Source organism: Mesoplodon bidens (assembly GCF_964165515.1).
Source record: "Mesoplodon bidens genome assembly, chromosome: 2".
Taxonomy (NCBI): domain Eukaryota; kingdom Metazoa; phylum Chordata; class Mammalia; order Artiodactyla; family Ziphiidae; genus Mesoplodon; species Mesoplodon bidens.
This window is the reverse complement of record NC_138177.1, coordinates 105,977,378-105,998,123: the sequence shown is the minus strand read 5'-3', so window position 1 is coordinate 105,998,123 and position 20,746 is coordinate 105,977,378. Positions and strand designations below refer to the sequence as shown.

The 20,746-nt window shown below is 37.0% G+C and overlaps 1 protein-coding gene across 12 annotated transcripts in view; it reads right to left on the bottom strand.

Annotated features, from left to right (window-relative positions):
• Positions 1-11,334, bottom strand: part of ZNF644 (zinc finger protein 644) — a 116,493-nt gene extending 105,159 nt beyond the window's left edge. For 3 of the 12 annotated variants that reach the window (XM_081224084.1, XM_081224088.1, XM_081224082.1), the window contains exon 1: positions 11,212-11,296. The gene's annotated coding sequence lies outside the window, so the exon portion shown is untranslated. Of the gene's footprint in view, positions 1-9,646; positions 9,878-10,741; positions 10,967-11,042; positions 11,186-11,211 lie in introns of those variants that run through there. The other 9 variants (XM_081224089.1, XM_081224096.1, XM_081224087.1 and 6 more) reach the window with 7 other exon arrangements.
• Positions 11,335-20,746: the final 9,412 nt, after the last annotated feature.

Here is a 20,746-nt window from a genome sequence, read left to right as displayed (position 1 = left end):
GGGACAACCTATTCTCTTTTGCTTTAGCTGATTTGCCTCCACAGGTAACTTGGATGGAGTCAAATGTGCCTTCCTATTTTACCATGGTGCCAGAAACGGCACTAACTTCTTTACTAACCAAAGTTAAGTCTATACTAACTGTGAGAGTGGTTAAAACATAAACTTGTTATAAGACTAACATACTGTCTTAAAACTCCAAGACTCTATTAACTCCTAAACTCTGTTCTATTTACTAACTCTAAAAAAGGCAGAAAGGGCAGAAAAAAACTTTTAAAATTATATTACTTTTATAATTTTTTCATATTTTCTAATTCCATTTTAAGAATAATGGTATTCATTGTAAGACAACAGTATACGTTCACTTTAAGAACTCTTAAAAACTCCAGTAAAGACAAACATATTACATCTTAAATATCCCAGAGGGAACTACATTTTAGGGATCCCCCTCATAAAAGCAGTGTGTTCTCAACTGTCCCCAGTTTTTAAAACAATACCTATTTTTTAAAAATTTAAACACTGGTAGTCCAGGTATTAATTTTTGTTATCTTTTGTTTTCATACCACTCCCATACCAATTAGAATATCTCTTAAACCATGGCTTAAATGTACTATTATAACTCCAAACACAGCAATACAATTACAAGCTCTTCTTACTATTCATCTCAAATAGTTTTTTAGTTGAAAGTACGAGCAATTCAGAAAATACCACTATAGCATAACTTTCTTGGGTTTTACTTAGTTTTCAAATCAAAGGTTTTTTAAAAAGCTCGTAAGTTTTTTTATAGGATAAGGCAAATGTACAATAATACCGATTGAGGTATTAATAACTTACTGTCTTAATATATATATCTTAATAACTTAATATCAATCGGTATTAATAACTTACTTGCAAACTGTGTCTCCAAGTAAGTTTATTTTCAATACCAGAGATAATAAAATGGTTCCATTCTTATTTTAATTTTGCACTACAAACTTAGGAGCCACATTTTCCGCCAGTTTTATTTTAAAACTACCCGTTCTTATTCCTAATATACCCTCCCCACCATTCACCAAGATGATAACCTCTAACTGACCTTACTCACTTCAATCACTTCTCTAATCATGTTATATCTGGCTGCTGATCTTTCTCATTTTCCCTCATGTATTTCTGTTCAATGGCCTTTAGTAGAATTACTTATTTCTAATCCAAACTTTTTTAGATTCCTCCAGCTCAGGCCACAACCTTATAAGCTTTATTTTTCATTACATTCATTTAAAATAGATGCTACTTCAAACAAGGAAAATGCTTGTATTCCACAAGATCCATCTCTGTGCTTTTTAACATACCCTCCCCCTAGCTGATACTCCCTACCTTCTCCACTAATCTTTACATCATAACACTTCTTCAAAATCTAGATGAAAAAGTATTTTTCCCAAGAATCTTCTCGTCTTACTGTATACTGTTCGCATGATTTTGTGTCAGTCCAGTAATTCAAATATTTCATTATTAAGCACTCTTTAAGTTGTATCTTAGATAATGACCTCTTTGGAGCAGGAACCACATCATTTGCTCTATGTATCTGCAGTCTTACCCTAGTGTGGTACTAAATGAATTGTGTATAATAATTAACCCAGTTAAAACAAGTGAAGGTTGGGAGAAATACAACCACGGAAACAAGGTTTTCCTGAATACAAAAAAATTAAATCTCCCAAACCCAAATTCAAATATAACATTCATTTTTTCAAAGCAACACAAAAACATAGAACATACTCTTAAATATTTTTTTTTCTACACACAGAAGTCAGGTCTTAAAGCTATAATAACATGCTAATTGTTTTGTTTGTAATATTCTAACTCTAGCCCAAAAAAGCTATTATATAAAATCTTAATATTTTATAGATAATAAACAAGCTTTTTCAATGTCTAATCTAATCAATTTTACTTTGGCCTTCTATACTTCACAAATACAAAACCTACATAATAAAAGTTCACAGATGAGGTTTTATTTCTTCAAGACAACAATTAAAATTTTTGGAGCAAGAGTATATTAAGCAAACTTGGTACAAATTCCAAAAAACAAAACTTCATATAAATACTTTCATTCATAAGCTCAAAAACATTCACAATTCAAACATTAATTAGAAAGTATTTTTATGTCCACTTCTGCACAATTTACAAAACATATTCCTCAAAACTTGGCATACTGGAATGTGATGATACATATTTTCATTGTTATGTACTTTTAACAACTTTATTATAAGTGATACATATTTCAGAAAAAAATCTTTCTTCCAAAAGCACCAATTGTTACACTACAATAAGGCTTCCAGTGCTCAATATTTATGAAAAACAATGCTGTAACCATTAATCCCATTTGGAAAAAAATGACTCAAGCACTACAAGAAAAAAATCATGATCAATAATTCCATTGCAGATCCATTTACAAAGTGTCCTTCATGGATTTTAACCATTCAAACTTTTGTGCAACTGTCCTTACGGTAGCATTCTCATTCTTTACACATAAATGGCAAAATCTTTCTGGTTGAGAGTGGATACTTACCTGTAAACAAAAGTGCACCAATTTATTCTTCCCCCTACAATCACAATCAGAAATACTCAAATACCTTATTAAGTAATCTGAAATGCCTGAAAGCTAACTTACATAATGCCTAGAAGCTACTAATAAGGAGCTTCCAAAAAGCAGCTATATAAGGAGGCAATCCAAGATCTCTTCTACCTACTTCTTGGCTATATGCCTAGAAAATACTGTAATGAAAGCAAGCCAGACAACTATGGTATCTACGGAAGCAATTCAAACCCCTGCATTCTAAACAAATTTTCTGGTCATTAAAACTAACCTCTAAAAAGTTACTATTAATGAAATCTAAGAAATATCTCTCTGATGTTGGTATATATCACACTGGAAAAAAACAGCAGGGCCACAGTACCAACTACTTATCATCTGATTTACCTCCAAATTCATCCAACAATGCCAATGATAGAAAAGAAAGACAGATTCAGGCGTCAACTCTCACTACCCTTGGAAAGGGCAAATATGCCATAAGCAAGTTCAAAAATAAGCCAAACCTATTTAAGATGATGGAGATCAGAATATGCTTACTTCTTTGAGAAAGAATTAATAAGAAGGGGCACAAGGCACCTTTTTCAGTGAAGAAAATGTTACGTATCTTGCTCTGGGTTGAAGTTACCTGGGTATATTTATTTGTGGCATTTTACTGAGTTGTACTCATATAAACGTTGTGCACTTCAATATATGTAAATTATATATAAATAAAACATTTAAAAACAAGTCACCAATAATGGTAAAATCTAAAAAGCTTTTCTCAATTCTCATCCTTTTTCATCATTCTCCATATTTCTAATCACAGAACACCAATATTCCCTAAACGCAACTCTTTCCCCTTATAAGACCCACAAGGCTTTGTTAATATTCTGCCAGCATTTTTCTTATTCTGCCTCATATTAATTCACTTAAATGTTAATTCAATATTCATCAAGTGCTCATGTGCAAGACATGGATTAGGCACCCTCCAACATCTATCCAACACACACACACAGACACAGACACACACACACACACACACGTAGAAACCAAATTCCCTAAGCTGGATTCAAGCCACTCTATTATCTGGTTTCTAATAATGTCTCCTATTTTAATTCCTATCACTTCTTTCTGGGAATGTTCTTCCCCAGCATACTCTTTTCTCAACTATCCTTTAAGACTCAGTTCAATTTCTACTTTATCCTTTCTCCATACTTGTATAGAACTTACTGTCTATATCTGCACTGTCCAACCCGTGATTAATGAGCACTTGAAGTCTGGCTAGTCTGAACTGAGTTATGCTTTAAGTATGTAACACACACTGGATTTTGAAGACTTGGTGTGAAAAAAATGAATGGCAAGTATCTCAATGTGTACATGTTGAAATGACAATATTTTGGATATACCAGGTTAAATAAAATGAATTTAATATTAATTTTACTTATTTCTTTTTATTGTTTAATGTGGCTATGAAAATATTTAAATCACACTGTGGCTCAACATATTTCTACTCGGCAGTGCTGACCTATATAATCGATTTATAAATGTCCCACAAATTATCTTTTAATATATGGCCTCCACCCAATACGAGTGTAAGAAATTCAATATTAAGCTTTTCTCTTTTTATATATTAAAGATTACATTAAGAATTATTAATAATAACTAGACAGTTGATTTAAGTACCTATTTAATATCAACTTTAAAGATTTTTAACAAGGAAGCTTAAGACATTTCAAAGCGTAAAAATATTTTAAAAGTTGTCTTCATATGGCTATAAACTGAAAATGTCACCTACATTTTACATATATCCATTTTGAGTTAAATGTCTCACCAGAAAGGATAGATAGTAGTATTAAACTCGTAGAATTTCTAATCCCAAAGAGTATTAGTTCTAATTAATACTTTTATTATTAAAATATGAGTATTTTAATACTCTAAAATATTAGAGTATTTTTTCTAATTATTTTTCAACTTAGTCACTGAGTAAAGAAATAAGCAGCTTCTATTTTGACCAATATCACTGTATCAATGTCCAGCAGCCAAGACAAAGAACCTTTATATGGTGGTATGAATAAACAATGTGGGCAATAAGACACCACTTGAAATAAGGGTATGCAGAAAAACACTTCTATAATGTTACGTTTCATAAGGAGGAGACAAAACTTACAACTGTATAAGGTAAAAATGTAGATATACAGAAAGAAAGGCTAGGAAGGCAGAACAGAAAGGTCTCATCTGTAGAATCAAGATATGCCTAGGTTGAAACTTGGCTGCTCTACTATTTACTATCTACGTGACCCAAGTCTGAGTTTGTTTTCCTGCATATGAAATGGGAATATATATATATATCACAGCATAATTATAAGGAATACATAGTAGATGCTTAATTAATGTCAGTCTCATCTCCCTTTCCTTTAATACTAATGATTATATAATGGTGACAAGATTATCAGTGACTTCCCCCCACTTCCTTTTCCAAACCACTGAAAATATTTTTTCAACAATTATTAAACTTCTAATATTTCATACTCACACCCCCTCCTATGTGAACTTAAAAGTACTTTTACTAACTGCCTTTTACAGTTTCTTTTAAAGTTTCAAATGTGTGTTTGTGGTGGAGAAGGTAGGTGGTACAAGAAAAACTTAAAGTGGGAAATAACTTTAAGACTATACCAGCACAGATATATACAAAACAAAGAGAAGTGTAGAGAGGAAAACAGCAAAAGGAAATGCTGTTTGAGGAAATTCCCCTGACTCACACTAGGTAATGAAAAGATAACATTCTTCTCCTCAATCTAGCTTCTGCTGAAGCCACTCCTCACTCTCATCTGGGGTTTCTGTGTACTTTATATACAAATACACATAGCCACTCACCCGCTTCTCTCTACTAATGGTCACCACCATCCTCATGGTCAAAAATTTAAAGGGGAGTGAAGAAATTGAGGATGTTGTAACAAAGCAAACCAACCCACTGGTTGGGAAAGCCCTTCACTCAAATGCACTCACTCCCAAATGCATTATTATCATCATCATCATTAGCTGACAGCCATAAAAGAGAATGTGTTCCCGAAATATTGACCCTGGTTATAGCTTTAGCTGCTAGAACTGGAGATGCCACACTTTGATGACTGTCTCTTACTTCCTTTGTAGATATGGGCCTCAAAATGGAACATTAGAAAAAGCATACAACTTCAGATCACTCACAGGTGAAAATTTCACGTTACTGTAGGAAACACAATTAAACAATGATGATAATAATAATAACTATTATTCTAACAGCTAACATTTACTCAGCATTCATTACATATCAGAAAGCTAAGGACTTTACTACATGAATTATGTAATATAAACCTAAACCTCTATGAAGATTTCTTATTGTTAAATCTACTTGCCTAGTGCTCACACAGCTAGATCTTAACCCCACCAGTTTTACTTCAAGGCTTACACTTTTTAAACCTTATCCTCCCATCCTGCACAAACTATTCAACAATAATTAGGAACCATCCCCCTCCCCAGTAATTGGTGTTTTGAAAATACTAGTTATGTTTGACATCTTCCTCAAGAAACTGATGAAAAGATATTATGCTTTCAAGTAAAAGGATAAATACTCTGGAAGAAAGGATAAAAATGTTCATCTTTCATAAATATTAGATAAATAACTGATATAATACAGGTAAATATGGTTTGTAAACTGTACTTTAACCCCAACACTTTATTAGGTGCTTTTTAATTTGGAATTATCCTTTTGACTCACAACATATTTAGTTTCCTGACTTTGTACAAAGTCTTTTAAAAGCTGTATTTCCCCACAGATACAGAGAACAAACGGGGTGGTTGCCAGAATGGGGAGCGGCATGGGCAAAATAGGTGAAGGGAATTAAGAGGTACAGACTTCCAATTTTAAAATAAGTAAGTCATGGGGAGGTAATATAATATACAGCATAAGAAATATGGTCAATAATATTATAATAACTTTGTATGGGGTCTGATGGTTACTAGACTTATCCTGGTGATCATTCCATTTGTATTTAAATGTTGATCACTAAGTTGTACACCTGAAACTAAAATAATATTGTACATCAACTATATTTCAATTAAACAAAATAAAGCTGTATTTTCAATTTCAATGAATGATATACATACTAAAAAGCTTAATACCTAAAACATTGTGTTTATCACTCTAACCAACTTCACTTCTATCACAGTTTAGACTAACAGAATCATATTTGAAGGAACAAATCACTCATCCACACTTTAAACAAAGCTACCTACAGAATCACAGTTCCAAGAATCCCAAATGAAATGGGAAGGCTACAGCTTACAGACAGAAGAGTTAGGGCAAACGTTAGTAGAGGGAGAGTACAAGGGAAATCTCTTAGAAACGCTAATCTTAATACAGTCTCGCTTTCCCTCATCCAAGAGAAGTATGCACAGCTGTTGCTGCTACCCTAGCATTTTTCTCCTCTTTCTCCTCTTGAAATCCTCGACTTTTCTCCTCCTGGAAAGTTTATCTCACAGGACTGCTAACATCTCTCAGTAGTCAAAGGATCTTTTATCTTGAATTTAAAGGAACAAAAATATACTAACTCCTCCTAATCACATAAGAGTTCCCAGTAAATTCAGAGAGGATAGTAACTTCACAGTTCAGCTTCAGCAGATCTAAGAAAAAATTAAACAGTACAGCAACTGAGGCCCTAGAGAGAAGAATACACCTTTTTCATGGAGACTCCAGCTATCTGAAGAAAGACCACGAATTGAACTTGGTGTTCTACTTTCTAGGTCTCAAGTGATCTTTATGTTTGGTGTTTTATTTTGTTTTGTTTTGTTTTGTTTTAAGAGGGGAAAGAAGAGAAATACTTTAGCCAACCAGCAGGGTGAGCTAGTGCAAGAATCAGTTTGATTATTCTGTTTTCTCAAAATTCAATGATATAAATGGGTTGCACTATTAAAAGCAGCTATTCCCTCCTAATAAACCTGAATTAAAAGACACAACTTCTAAACCTGCTTCAGTCAGTGCTACACAATTCTGTTCAATATTTACAGATTCTCCATCTACAAAGCAGACATTCTCTATACCAGATGGATTAATAACAGATAAATGTAAAAAAATTAGAGCTTATTTGAATATCTATCCAAAATATTATAGTATCCATCCTTTATTCTCATGTTTTATTTTACAGACTATCAATTAAAAATTTTTTTAAACATTAAAAAAGAACTGCTAAAACTAGTGTTCTTTAAAAATTAGGGCTGGATAATTCAACATTCCAATTTCTGCATTCGTTGCAAGCTATAGTTGCCTTAATATATGCCAGAAAAAGCAGTCATGAGAAAAGCATTCCCACAAGAGTAAGATCCCCTGCTTTCCTTTAGAATCACATTCTGAGAAGAGTCTAAATAAGTAACCCTAAACACTAGTAATATATTTGGGGTGAGAGAAAGATGAACCTGATCTTTTCTAACAACCAATTTCTTTAAATTTTTTAAATTGCAGGTAACCCCACCACTTCAAGTAACTGTCCTTGAGTTTTTCTTCTCTCCTCCTGTTACCCAATACAGTCTCAATTTAACTACAACAAACTTCTCCTTCTTTTATAACTTGAATGACAAATTAAGCCTGCAAAAAGTTTAAGGTCTGCAGGTGACAGACTCACTTCATAATTATTGATACAGAGAATCCGGGAGTAATCTTAATTATCCCAAAACCAAAGTATAATTAAATCCACTCACATAGTGTTGAAAATTAAGAAATATATCAACTTTCCTAGAAAAATCAATAATTTAAGTGCACCTTAAAAGACCCATAAAAACTTTAAAACCTAAAGACAATTTACCTGTTTTTTTTAAACGTGATATCTAAAGAAGTTAAAGATAACTGTGGGATCCCATCCTAAATGATTTTACTACTTGTTGAATTTCCTAACAGATGTTACAGATTTACTACTCAGCAGTAGTACTAGTTAGTCTTAACAAGTTGTTTTTAACAGTAGGCAAAGTGGTATGTCCATTTTTCCAACTAAAACACTATTACAAAATGAAATGCACTAGCATCACTATTTCAAGCCTCTATCTCATTTCTTATCTCATAACTAGTAGAAATGGCAATTACTTCAAACTTTCCAAGAAGTTTATCAAGCTACCTGTTTTGTTTTGTTTTTCAAATCTCTGAGTCGATTGTTTTGGAAGCCTCAGAATTCAAAAGCAACCTTGCTTTGAAATTATCTGAAATGTCTGTACTTTGTAACTGATTTTGTTTCACTTTGGAAGTCACTTTAAAAACTAAGTTACCATATCAAGTTAAATAAAAGCTTTATTGTCACATAATTTCTCATTAATATAATAGTATCTGAATAACAAGTACTCTCAAGCATACTACCTTGTTTTGTTTTATAACCATTATTAGTTGCATATAGTCACCTCCTTATCCCACCAATGTGACCAATGAAAAGACCAATGGGGTATAAGTTGAGAGACAATTTTCCATCATGCCATTAACTTAATCATCTCTGGCCCTCAATATATTGAAAAAGAGAGAGTAATACTAGTTGTTCTCTAAGATTCCTTCTACACTAAAACTATATGATTCAATAATAATTTTGCTGATATTAATATATCTCCTATTCGTTAATACAAGAGTGTTCTCTATTAGAAGGAGAAAACCTAAAAGGGGGGAAACATAAATCTGGGAAGAAACAAGGAAAATCAAAGTTTTAAGTAATGCTGAAAAGTTCGAATTCGATTTGAACAGAGATCTAAAGCTAGTTATATAAATGTGCTTAAACATCCCTTCAATCAAGTAATTTAATTTGTTAATGTGACCTAGCCAAAACATTAGTTGTTTCCAAATTTCGTACTTCAAATATTACAAATATATACCAAGTATGATGTAGATGTAAGTGCAGTGTAAGTTTAAACTGTTAGAAATTCTAAAACTTACACCACCATGATTTTAACAGCAATATACCTATCACTGCATTAATACTAGTCAAGCCTTCGTGTTTCACCTATTAAAATGTCTAAACTAAACTGTAACTTCTTTATAATTTTTTCTTACAAAAACCTATCGCTGTAATATTGCTGCCATCTAGTTCCCTGGATACTTACACATATGACTGAAGGCAAACAGCAGGTTTCCTTTCTTTGAGCAATTTGAGTTGTCTATTTTTTGAAATGTTCTTTTTCTTGTGGGACCAAAACTATGTAACTAAACTACTGCAGAGAGGCAATATATTATTAAGGCAAATCTAATCTATCATCCAGATGCAACAAGCCTGGCATTAGTTAGGACTGGCCAGAATAGATGATGGTGTTTTGGTTATTTCTGTTGAAGTTATTAACTTGTATACAAAACAGGACCATCATTCGGGCTCTCAACTGTGTTTCTCTCCTCGTTGAGTACTTCTTAATGACCACACAAAATATGAAGTCTAAACATAAAAGTTTTATAACAACTAAATTTATGTCAATATTACTTAAAACAGTTCAAGAAAAGTTTTCCACTAATGTTGCTAAACCATGGATGGATCCCAACACGAGAGTCGTCTGTGGAAGTCTCGTAACAAGAAACCGTTAGTTCCACCACCTAAGTTTCCAATCACTGAGAAGGGTCTGGGACAACTCATCTTCAGGTTCACGGGAGGAGTGGAGCACACCTGCTTTCCTCTGGCAGAGATTAAGCTCCCAGGGACACAAAGGCCAGGGAATCAGACCTGGAGAAGCAAAAAGCTTTAGCTGGACACCCACCAAGCCCCTGGCAACCCAAACACTTTGAGCGATTTACCTCTTGCTGTTACTTCCCAGGCACCTATCGGCATAAGATCTTGCAAAACAGGGGGAGGGGAGGGCTCTGCGGTCCTGGTCCCACGTTAGGGGAGGGGTGTGTACAGTTAACGCCAGAGCCTACGCTTCTGGCCGAGGCAGAGCAGCCCCAAAGAGAGGGGTTGGTGGCTGCTCTCGGACCGCCCCGTTACTCAGTGCATTGCAATGGCGACCGCAAGGCTCCCCAAGCCGCCTGATCTCGGCCCCTTCCCCCTACTGCTCACTGGCTGCTCAGCTTCATGTGACTAAACAAAACCCCCAAGTCTAGTGCCCAGCTCAGCCCCTTTGTGTCCGCTACCGGATCCTCCGACGCCGCCGTGGAAAAGTCCCCCCCTCCCCACCTCCGCCGAGTCCCGCCCCGCGGCGGCGGCCGCCGCTCACCTCAGGCACCGCCGCCCCCCGCGGCCGCCGCGGCCGCCGCCTCCCCGAACCCGGGTCCCGGGCTCCTTGTGTAGCACCAACTCCGCCTCCTCGGCCGCCGCCGCCATCTTAGCCTGTGCGGCAAAATGCGTCCTTTTGGATGGTTGGGACCCAGCCTAGGGCGTAGCTCCCCGGGCCCAAGCGCCGAAGGCCGGGTCCCCCAAGTTCCTCCGCCACCCTCAGTCCCGCCGCCGCCACAACCCAGAGGCCCGAAACCCACACGGGTCCCGGCGAATCCGACCAAATAACCCCTGAAACTCACAGTTTGGTGCCGTGTGCGTCAAACCGGGGCGACGTTGGGAGCGCGCGGCGTCCCCGCGTCACACGCCGCTCTGTACGCTACTCGGCTCCAACGGCCCCCCTCCGCTCCCCGCTTTTCGCCTTCGGCCCCGGTTCCCACGGCGCAGGCGCGCTGCTTTCCCGCCTCTTACCGAGCTGCGGGCCGCGGGGGCGGCCAGCGAGGAGCTCTCAGGCGGCTTCGCGCTGGTGGAGCGTCTGGGCCAATTACACCAACGGGTGCAGCAGAAACAGTGCACCACTGTTCTCGGGTGCCAGAAACCCAACAAGGTCACCTCCCCCAGCGCTGACCTAATCACTCTCAAGGAGGTTCCCGCCCCAAAGTAGGCACGCTCCAAATATGGTGGTGCCCAAACTCTGCAAGACCCACTTAGGCAAGCCTAGGCCCTTTAAGGTGGAACAGACCCATATTTGATTTCCACAATCACGAGAGGGCCACAGTCCCTTTTCTTCCTACTGTTGAGGAAAACAGCTAAAGGACTCGAGATTGCTGGTCACAACTGTAGAGTAATGGCAGAAGAAGGTTTCTGGATCTTAAGGGGACCAATTGTTGGGAGATGCTTGATGGACAAGCAGAGCATCAAGTGTAGCATCTCAGTTAACGGAAAAGCCTACCCTAAAAGGTGCCCTGGGTTCGGTCCAATTTGATTCTGTGAACATACTTTCTCCCTGCATTACTGAATGTGTTGTGGGTCTCCGAATTAAAGTTATATAAGAAGTACCCGGTATGCTGGTTACCCTTCAAAGAATTAGTAGGTCCCGAGAGAGTTCTAGAAAACTTTTTAAACAAGTATCCACCTCAGAGTCTGAGGACAGTTTCACAGACCACACTTTGAGAAACATTGATTAGGAGCTATTCTCGTTGCTTTTGAACTGAGCAAACATAAAAGTTGCTAACATGTCTGACATGAATCAGAATTTCCTGAGGAATCTACTAGTCCTGCCTTAATAAGTTCTTTGGCTGTTCTGAATCTCTGGGTTCTCAAAAAAAAAAAAAAAAGTTTTCATTAGTTAGTTTAGCAGCTATCGTAAAACTCTGCTTTTCCAAACCCTCAAGATGATTTTGGCATTCAGAGGAATACACTGTAATTGCACGTATTTGACAAGAATGAGAAACATTCCCTTTACTATAGGATGGTGACTTCATCCTCATTATCAGCAAACATAGATTCCAAACAACAGGTATTTATACTTGCTGAATTAGTTAATAATAATAGCTAACACTTTTGAGTGCTTACTATTTACCAAGCATTGTTCTAACTCATTCAATTTCATTAAAACCTAAAACCTAATGAGGCAAAGAGAGGTGTGGTAATCTTCTCAACGTCACACAGCTCTTTGGACTCTTTCAAAATACAAAATTTTCTTCTTCATTTACACAAATGGGTAAACAATCAAATGTATATAAATTTTCAGCCAATTTTGGGGGGTTGTCTTTTGGGTTATTTCATCTGTAGAATCCATTAAAATTGGACATTCTCAGTTTGCTATTGGACTTACAATAAATAAAATTATAATGTACTATGTAAATTCTTATAACATATCACTACAAAAGCAGTTACCAACAAAAGCAAAAACTCTGTTGTGAGTGTACACCACTGACTGACTGATGTGCATCAGATCGCACCACCAGCAAATAGAACTCAACCATGATCAGGAACTTGTCTCACTAATGAAATTGTTTGTTTATACAAGAATTAAGCAACTAAACTGTAATACTATAGAAATAGTAGTATAAGTAATGGTAATAATTGTAATAGTAAAAGTAGTAATGGTTGATGAAATTCTTTATAAACAAAATAGATGTCAAAAAACCTTCTATGAGTGGGAGAAACCTTGAAAAGGGCAGAAATCTTGAATAAGGTAATGCAAAAAAAAAAATGCAGGCAACTAGAAAAATCCAAAGACACATTATGTGGCTCAAAGCCAAAATATTTAAAGACATTAAAAGGAAAATGTAGTTGAGAATGAAAATCAAGATGTGGAAAACAGTTTGACCCCTGGAAAAAATTCACAAAGCACATCTACTCACTGTAATAAAAGAATGCTCCGACCTGGGGAAGAATCTTTGAAAACAAAAAGGAAAGAAAGGAAAAGCCAGACTGGCTATTGTTAAAGTGTAAAAACTTGACATTATTAGCACAGTATATGAATCTATTAGTTTTTCCAGTGAATGGGATTACCCAATAAAAGATACAAAGTAAGCTGTGGTCTCAAATGACCTAATCAAAAAGAAAATGCAATTTCATGTTGGATAAAAATGGTTAATTCTCCACATTCCAATACTTCTGAATTGCAGGCAAAAAGAAGAAAAAGAAACATTGATTAATCTACTATCCTAGTTACAGCAGAAATTAACACAACATTGTAAATCAACTATACTTCAATTAAAATAAAAATATACTATCCTAGTAATAAAGTCAAGTCCAAGTTTGGATTTATCTTAGGGCCTCACCCCAAGAGGACCCACCTCTGAGTACCAAAATTGTTAAGACAGACTCTTTGTGGAATTTCAAATATTATGATGTGTGTTAATTAGGGTGGAGGTCAGAGGATGTTTGGCATAGAGAGAGGTGAAGAGAGTAAACAGAGATCAAGCCTTATATTTATTTTTGTCTCACAGTAACCCCAGCACAGAGACTTTTACATGTAAAGTATGCAGTAAATAATTTTGTTCAATTCAACCAACATTCACCAATTGCCTATACCATGCAAGGCACTGTACTAGGCACTGTCAGCGAATAAAAAAGGAATAAGACAGTTCCTTGCACATATTCAATAAATATTAGTTGAGTAGATTAGGAGCTTTTATAGTCCAATAAAAGAACTAGACAAAAGGATATAATCAACTCTCAATTTACCAGGGAATGGGGGAGATGAGGAAATAGATAATTACGATTTCAAAATCATTGAAACAAAATTTCATAAAACATGATACAAAATAAGTTTCGTATACACATATTTAGTAAAAATTATATCCAATATTTAGGAACACATTTACTACTCTAACTCTTCAGCATATCAGAAGTAGACCATGAGTGTGGACTTGTTCACAGAACATATGTAAAGAAAGAAAATGGTGGGCTAGGGAAACAGATAAAAAAAAATATTTAAGGAATGAGTAGAGCAGGCCAAGAAAATAAAAAAATGGAGGGACAGAGGGATATGAGGAGATTTAGGCAAGAGTGCAGCCTCACAGAAGCCAAGGAAGTATTGGTAACAGCTTAACTACTATGACAAATAACTTCAAATATCAATGGATTAACACAGTAAAATTTCACTTCTCATTCACATCACACTCCACTGAAGTTAGTGGGAAGGGGTGGGGGGAAGCCTCAAAGCAGTTACTCAAGTACCTAGGGTCCTTCTGTCATCTGGCTTTGCCATCCCCTAAGGTCTTAGTGTCTTCTACTGGATCCCCTGGAAAGAGAGACAACACACATGGAGAATCGTGAGTGCAGTAAACTGAAGTGGACAAGCACAGAAGTGGCACACATCACTTCTCACTTTCTATTAGTCAGCATCTAGTCACGTGGCTCCACTTAACTGCAGGCAAAGGCTGGGAAATGTAGTTGGGCCGTAGGCCCTGGAGGAAAAGGAAATGGGACTGGTGAGCACAAAGCAGGGTCTCTGCACATCCTGAGTAAATGCAGAAGAGAGGTTATATAAGTAAGCGGAGTGCACTGGGTGTGCAAGATCATTGGTGACCTTGGCAAGAGCAAGGTCAGAGGAGTGGCTCAGCCCACTGCAGTGAGTTCAGGAAAAAATGAAAAGAAGGGGAAATAGCAACAGTCTGAGCAACCGTGGAAACCTGACAAGATCAACTGACTAGACTTACAAGGCTGAGAGACTAATCTCACACTATAGGTAGGTGCCACTGCCTAAGGATTCTTGGCAACTAACTAGCCAGCCTTCTCCTGGTTAGAAGAAAGCCCTCTCTAGGCCTTCATCAAACTTTCACCCACATTAAACTTGAGAAATGTCTTTATTGTTTATTTTTTCTAGAGTGAAAGATTCCAGATGTTCCAGAATATTTGCTTGAGATCCATCCAAGGAAAAAAGGCATCTGTAATTTCAGCCATCCCATGTGTTTTACTAAAGAAAATGAACATAAAATAGTAAGCCAAAGTATTGCATTATATGTATTGATTTCCTTTGTAATCAATAACTGGGAGATATAAGAGATGTAATTGTACAAATGTGTTCCTTTAGCCACATGGCAATAATTAGAAATTGAACTTTGATATTTCTAGTTTAATTGTAAATGAAATTAAATGTCTTCAAAATGAACATTAAAATCTCTATCATGTATCATTTACTTAAATTTTCTAAATATGTTGTAAGAAGGGAAAGAATGGTGGTTTCAAGTTGTAAAAAATAGATTTAGGAAACATTTAGTTCAAAGTAGAAATACAGGTCTAAAAATATAACACGATAGTATCTTTATTTTTCTTATCCATTTCTCTTTTTATTGCAAGGCATTAAAATCTCTCTTACAAATTCTCATTCAGATTCGTTCCTGAGTGCCATACTTCACCCTCAACATAGAATGGCTGTGGTCTCCAGGCATACCTGAAAGATGCCCTGAGATGTAGAGCCATCCTCTCTTCTAATATTCATGTGGTACCTACAATATTCCAAGCACTATACTGGGCCCTGTGGAAGATGTGAATATAAATAGAACACAGTCAGCTCTCAAATATTTTATGGTCGAATAGATCAAAAGTCATATGCTCAAAGTGCTATTTGTATTTTAAAGTTGACAAAGAAAGAGGTCAGTTTATTGTTCAACTAGTGCCTCACGTGGTGATAATGCTGTGGAGTCATTTCCTCTAGAGTTTAGCTCTTAGCTTTGCAGGTTGAGAATCAGACTAGAATTGATCAAGCTCGGATGCATGAAACATATAAAAGACTAATGTATAAATCACATGGTGATATATTAATTTACAGTAAAAGTTGTGACTGCCAAGCATAATGGAATACTCAGGCAGATTGGTCAACATATTCTTTCCCCTGTAGAGAAGGGTTCCAGGAACACCAATTACTTGTTCAATGAGCATGGAATTATATGAAAATGATCTTAACAGATGGTGTTATGAAACTTTGATAGCAAACTGTACTCTGCCATGAAGATGTACCTGTCAAGGGAACTTGAACCATTAGTTTGCTCTCACAGGGAAATAACTGGTATTTTCCTTAAAGATATATAGCAATATATTAGAAGCACAAAAATATGAAGCATTTTATCATCTATATTTCATCAATTCTGTAACACTTTTTAAAAAATTATTGTAACATCTCTGAAATTGAGGTGTGTTTTAAAAATTATAGTTTGTAACTGGCATTTTTTTCTTGCTGAGGGGTACATGTAATAATGGCACACATTTCAATGAGTGATATCTTAGAATAACTGCCTGACACTTTTAGAAATTCCCCTAACTCTGTTTTGGTAAATCGACTTTCACAAACTTAGTTGTTGCCCCAGTATATCATAGCTCACAGTCTAAGTTCAAAAACTATGTCAAAGTTTAATCTCCTCAGTTCATACGCTGATCAGGCTGAAGTTCCCAAGAGATACAGAACATTGGAGGATAGTTCATACACAAGTGCATTCTTTCCTCCTAAAGTAACCCGGAAGTAACCTTCACTGGGCTTGTCACCACTTTTTACTGCAGGACCCTTAAAACCCCTGCAAAATTCCTTGAAAGAGTCTCATGTATACTCAGAAACAGGTCCTACCAGCTACCTCATTACTCCTCTGATATGACAAAGTATCTTCAGCAGCTACTGGTGAGCCTTCTGCTGGAAATGACTGCCTTCCACATGGCACCACCATTTTTTGCCAGGCACCTCCATAGTCATAGCTGATAATGTGCATCTGGAATACACATTGGTTGGTACTAAGGCAGTACTGAGGGCCCTAGTCTAAGCTTTTATTTTTATGGACTACTTTTTAAATATTTACCTGTTGTATGTCAGGCCCTTTACTAGTCACTGCAGAGACTGTAGTGAAAAATCCATGGTCACTATGTACAGTTGTGGAGTTTGTGCTCTGCACAAAGACTCTCAGCCAAGTAGGTATGCAGAGGCTAAAATCCAGACTGTTTTCTACTCACCAAATCATGCCCCTTAGTGCAGGGCTAAATTTTTCTTTAGGAAAGGATGCCATTTTCTTCCCACAAAGTGCCTTTTCTTGTGAAGCAGTTCTTGTATTTGTGGGCCTGCATCAGCCTATGTCTAATTCTTCTGCACAGAGTATCACCTTTTTCAATCTCTCTGCCCAGAGAGGGTCTTTCTGCAATTCCTCCTTCCTACTTCACACAAAGGGCATTTATAGGCTACTGGGTCCTAAATATTAAGTCCCTGCCCTCAAGGAGCTTACAGTCTAATGGAGGGAGATAAAGAAAGAAAAAGACCATTGTTATATGTGTGATAAGTGTTAGATAGGAGTAAGTATGAGGAGGGCCTTGGAAACACAGAGGAGGAGGACCTAAGTTAGTCTGGGGGACCCAGGAAGGCTTCCTGGAGAAGACTTTCTCTGCCTAGGTCCGTCTTCCTACTCCATCTGGGCTACATTCTTCAAGTTTCAGTTAAGTATCCCTCAGAGAGGCTTTCCCCTGCCCCCTTACCTCACACCCACATCTAGTACACGTGTTTTCCCTTTGTTATACTGGTCTTAGGTGTGTAGTAAAACCCACTACAACTGAACAAATTGGGCCCAAAAATTCAGTTTCATAAATTACAAGGTCATATTAGGAGGTTTACGAAATGACTGGAGTAAGCCTACATAGTTTGCTTGCTAGAGTTCCAGGGGTCTGACTGTGTAATCAGAATCTATCCTGGTCTCCTGGTTAGAGTTTGGAGCAATCTGCTGGTACTTGACTGTTCCAGCTTAAACGTGCTGGGAATGATTCTAGGTCCTATGACTAGCTGGGAATTCCAGGATCATACCACAAATTCCAGTTAGGTGGTATCCATTTCATCTGCCTTTTTTTTTAATTTTATTTTTTTATTGGAGTATAATTGATTTACAATGGTGTGTTAGTTTCTGCTTTATAACAAAGTGAATCAGTTATACATATACATATGTCCCCATATCTCTTCCCTCTTGCGTCTCCCTCCCTCCCACCCTCCCTATGCCACCCCTCCAGGCGGTCTGCCTAATCCAAGAAGATTGGGTTGGGAGAATAATGCAGAATTATTCTGGGAATGCAGAATCCCACTTCTTCCATTTCACCTTGCCTCTCTCCATCCCAAGTCAAGAACTGTAGCCCACTGCATTGGAAAATGGGAACCAGGCAGAGGACAGGATTAATGGCTGGAATCATTATAGTTGGTTTAGCATTATCAGGAATACGATTTTCCTATATGTTGTTTTCTACATCATTGTAGATTTGGCTTTAACTATAATTACTTGCTTAATGTCCACCTCCTCCCCTAGACTATATAGAACATGAGGGTGTTTTAGATGTTCATATTATATTCCTTACTCATAATACAGTTCTTAAGTCATATTAGTTGCTTAATAAATATTTATTGAACTGAATTGATGTTATATCTAAACTGGGATCTAAAAACTTATAAAAGCTAGCTGGGGGGAAGGAATTGAAGGAAAGTATCCTATGCAGAGGGAGCAACATGAAAAAAGCCTAAGAAGGGCAAGCATGTGTGGCATGTTTGGAGAATTGTAAGTAATTCATATGGCAAGCATATAGCACACGAGTGGAGAGTGGGGAGTAGTAAGTATTGAAAATGGAAGGGGAAGCAGTAGTTGGATCTCAAAGGACAAGAACTTGGAGTTTATCCTAAAGACAATGGGAAATCATTGATGGATTTTTTCAAAAGAAATTATATTATCAGATTTGCATTTTAGAAAGATCTACAGTGTGAGAAATTTACTGAAGGGAGTAAAACTGGATGCAGAGAGAGACTGGAATGTTTTGAGGATAGACCCTGATGCCTGCATAAGCACAACATATGTTAAAGAAAACTGCCCTGCTCTCAGCCCGCATGAAGAGGTGGTCCTTAGCAGCCCTGCTTTGTACTTTGCAAGCCTCCTCCCACTAACACTCAGCTGCAGCTGACTGGATCATGGATGGGAACCTGATCCAAAGAAGACCAATTTGTAGGCTGGCAAGTGGTCTATGACATAACTGTCATGGAAAATAGTACTCAAGACACTGTGGCATTATAATAGACAAATAGATCAATGGAAGAGAATAGAGGGTCCAAGATATAGACTCACAAATGCAAGGTCAATTAATTTTTGGCCAAGCTGAAAAGGTAATTCAGTGGAGAAAGTGTAGTCTTTTCAACAAATGATACTGGAAAAATTGATTATCCATATGGAAAAAATCAAACTTTGATCCATATATAAAAATTAACTCAAGGTGAATCATAGAAATAATATAAAATATAATCTGAAAACCTTTTAGGAGAAGAACTTTGTGAGCTAATGTTGGGCAAAGTTTTCTGGAATATGACACCAAAATCATGATTCATGAAAGAAAAAGTTGATAAAATGGACTTCATCAAAGTTAAAAATTTTTTCACTCTTCAAAAGACTCTGTTAAGGGCCTCCCTGGTGGCGCAGTGGTTGAGAGTCCGCCTGCCGATGCAGGGGATACGGGTTCGTGCCCCGGTCTGGGAGGATCCCATATGCCGCGGAGCGGCTGGGCCCGTGAGCCATGGCCGCTGGGCCTGCGCATCCGGAGCCTGTGCTCCGCAACGGGAGAGGCCACAACAGTGAGAGGCCCGCATACCGCAAAAAGAAAAAAAAAAAAAAAAGACTCTGTTAAGAGAATGAAAAGACAATCCACAGATGGGAGAAATTACCTGAAAATCATGTAATTGATAAAGAACTTATATCCATCCATATAAAGAATTCTCAAAACTCAATAATTAAACAAATAACCTGGTGAAAACTGGGCAAAATAATTGACAAGTACTTCACCAAAGAAGATATACTGATGTCAAATAAGCACAGAAAAATGCTCATTAACCATCAGGGAAATGCAAATTAAAACCACAGTAAGCTATCACTACACACCTGTGAGAATGGCTAAAATTAGCAAGACTGACCACGCCAAGCATTCAGCAGGTTGTATAGAAACTGGAACTCAATTACACTGTTTGTGGAAATGTAAAATGGTACAACAACCTTGGAAAAAAACTCGGCGATTTCTTTAAAATGTTAAAAAATATGATTTATCCCTTTTGCTTCTGGGTATTTACCCAAGATAAAAGAAATATACATCTACACAAAGACTTGTACAAGAACGTTCATAGCAGCTTTATTTATAACAGCCTAAAACTGGAAACACTCCAAATGCCCATCAGTAGATGAATATATAAGGCCAGTCCCCAAAAGGAATACTTACTGTATGATTCTCTTTATATGAAACTCTAGAAAATGCAAATTAACCTACAGTGCCCCCCCCAAAAAAAACAGATCATTGGTTGCCTATTGTGGAGTAGGAAGAAGAGACAGCAGTGGGGGTAAGGGATTACAGAGGGGCACAAAGATATGTTTGAGGGTGAAGGTATGTTCATTATCTTGATTGTAATGGTATCATCTGAGGTATAGCTATATGTAAAAATTCATCAAACTGTACACTTTAAATATACACAGTTTGTTTCAATGAAAGACTTTCAATAAAGAGCTTCAAT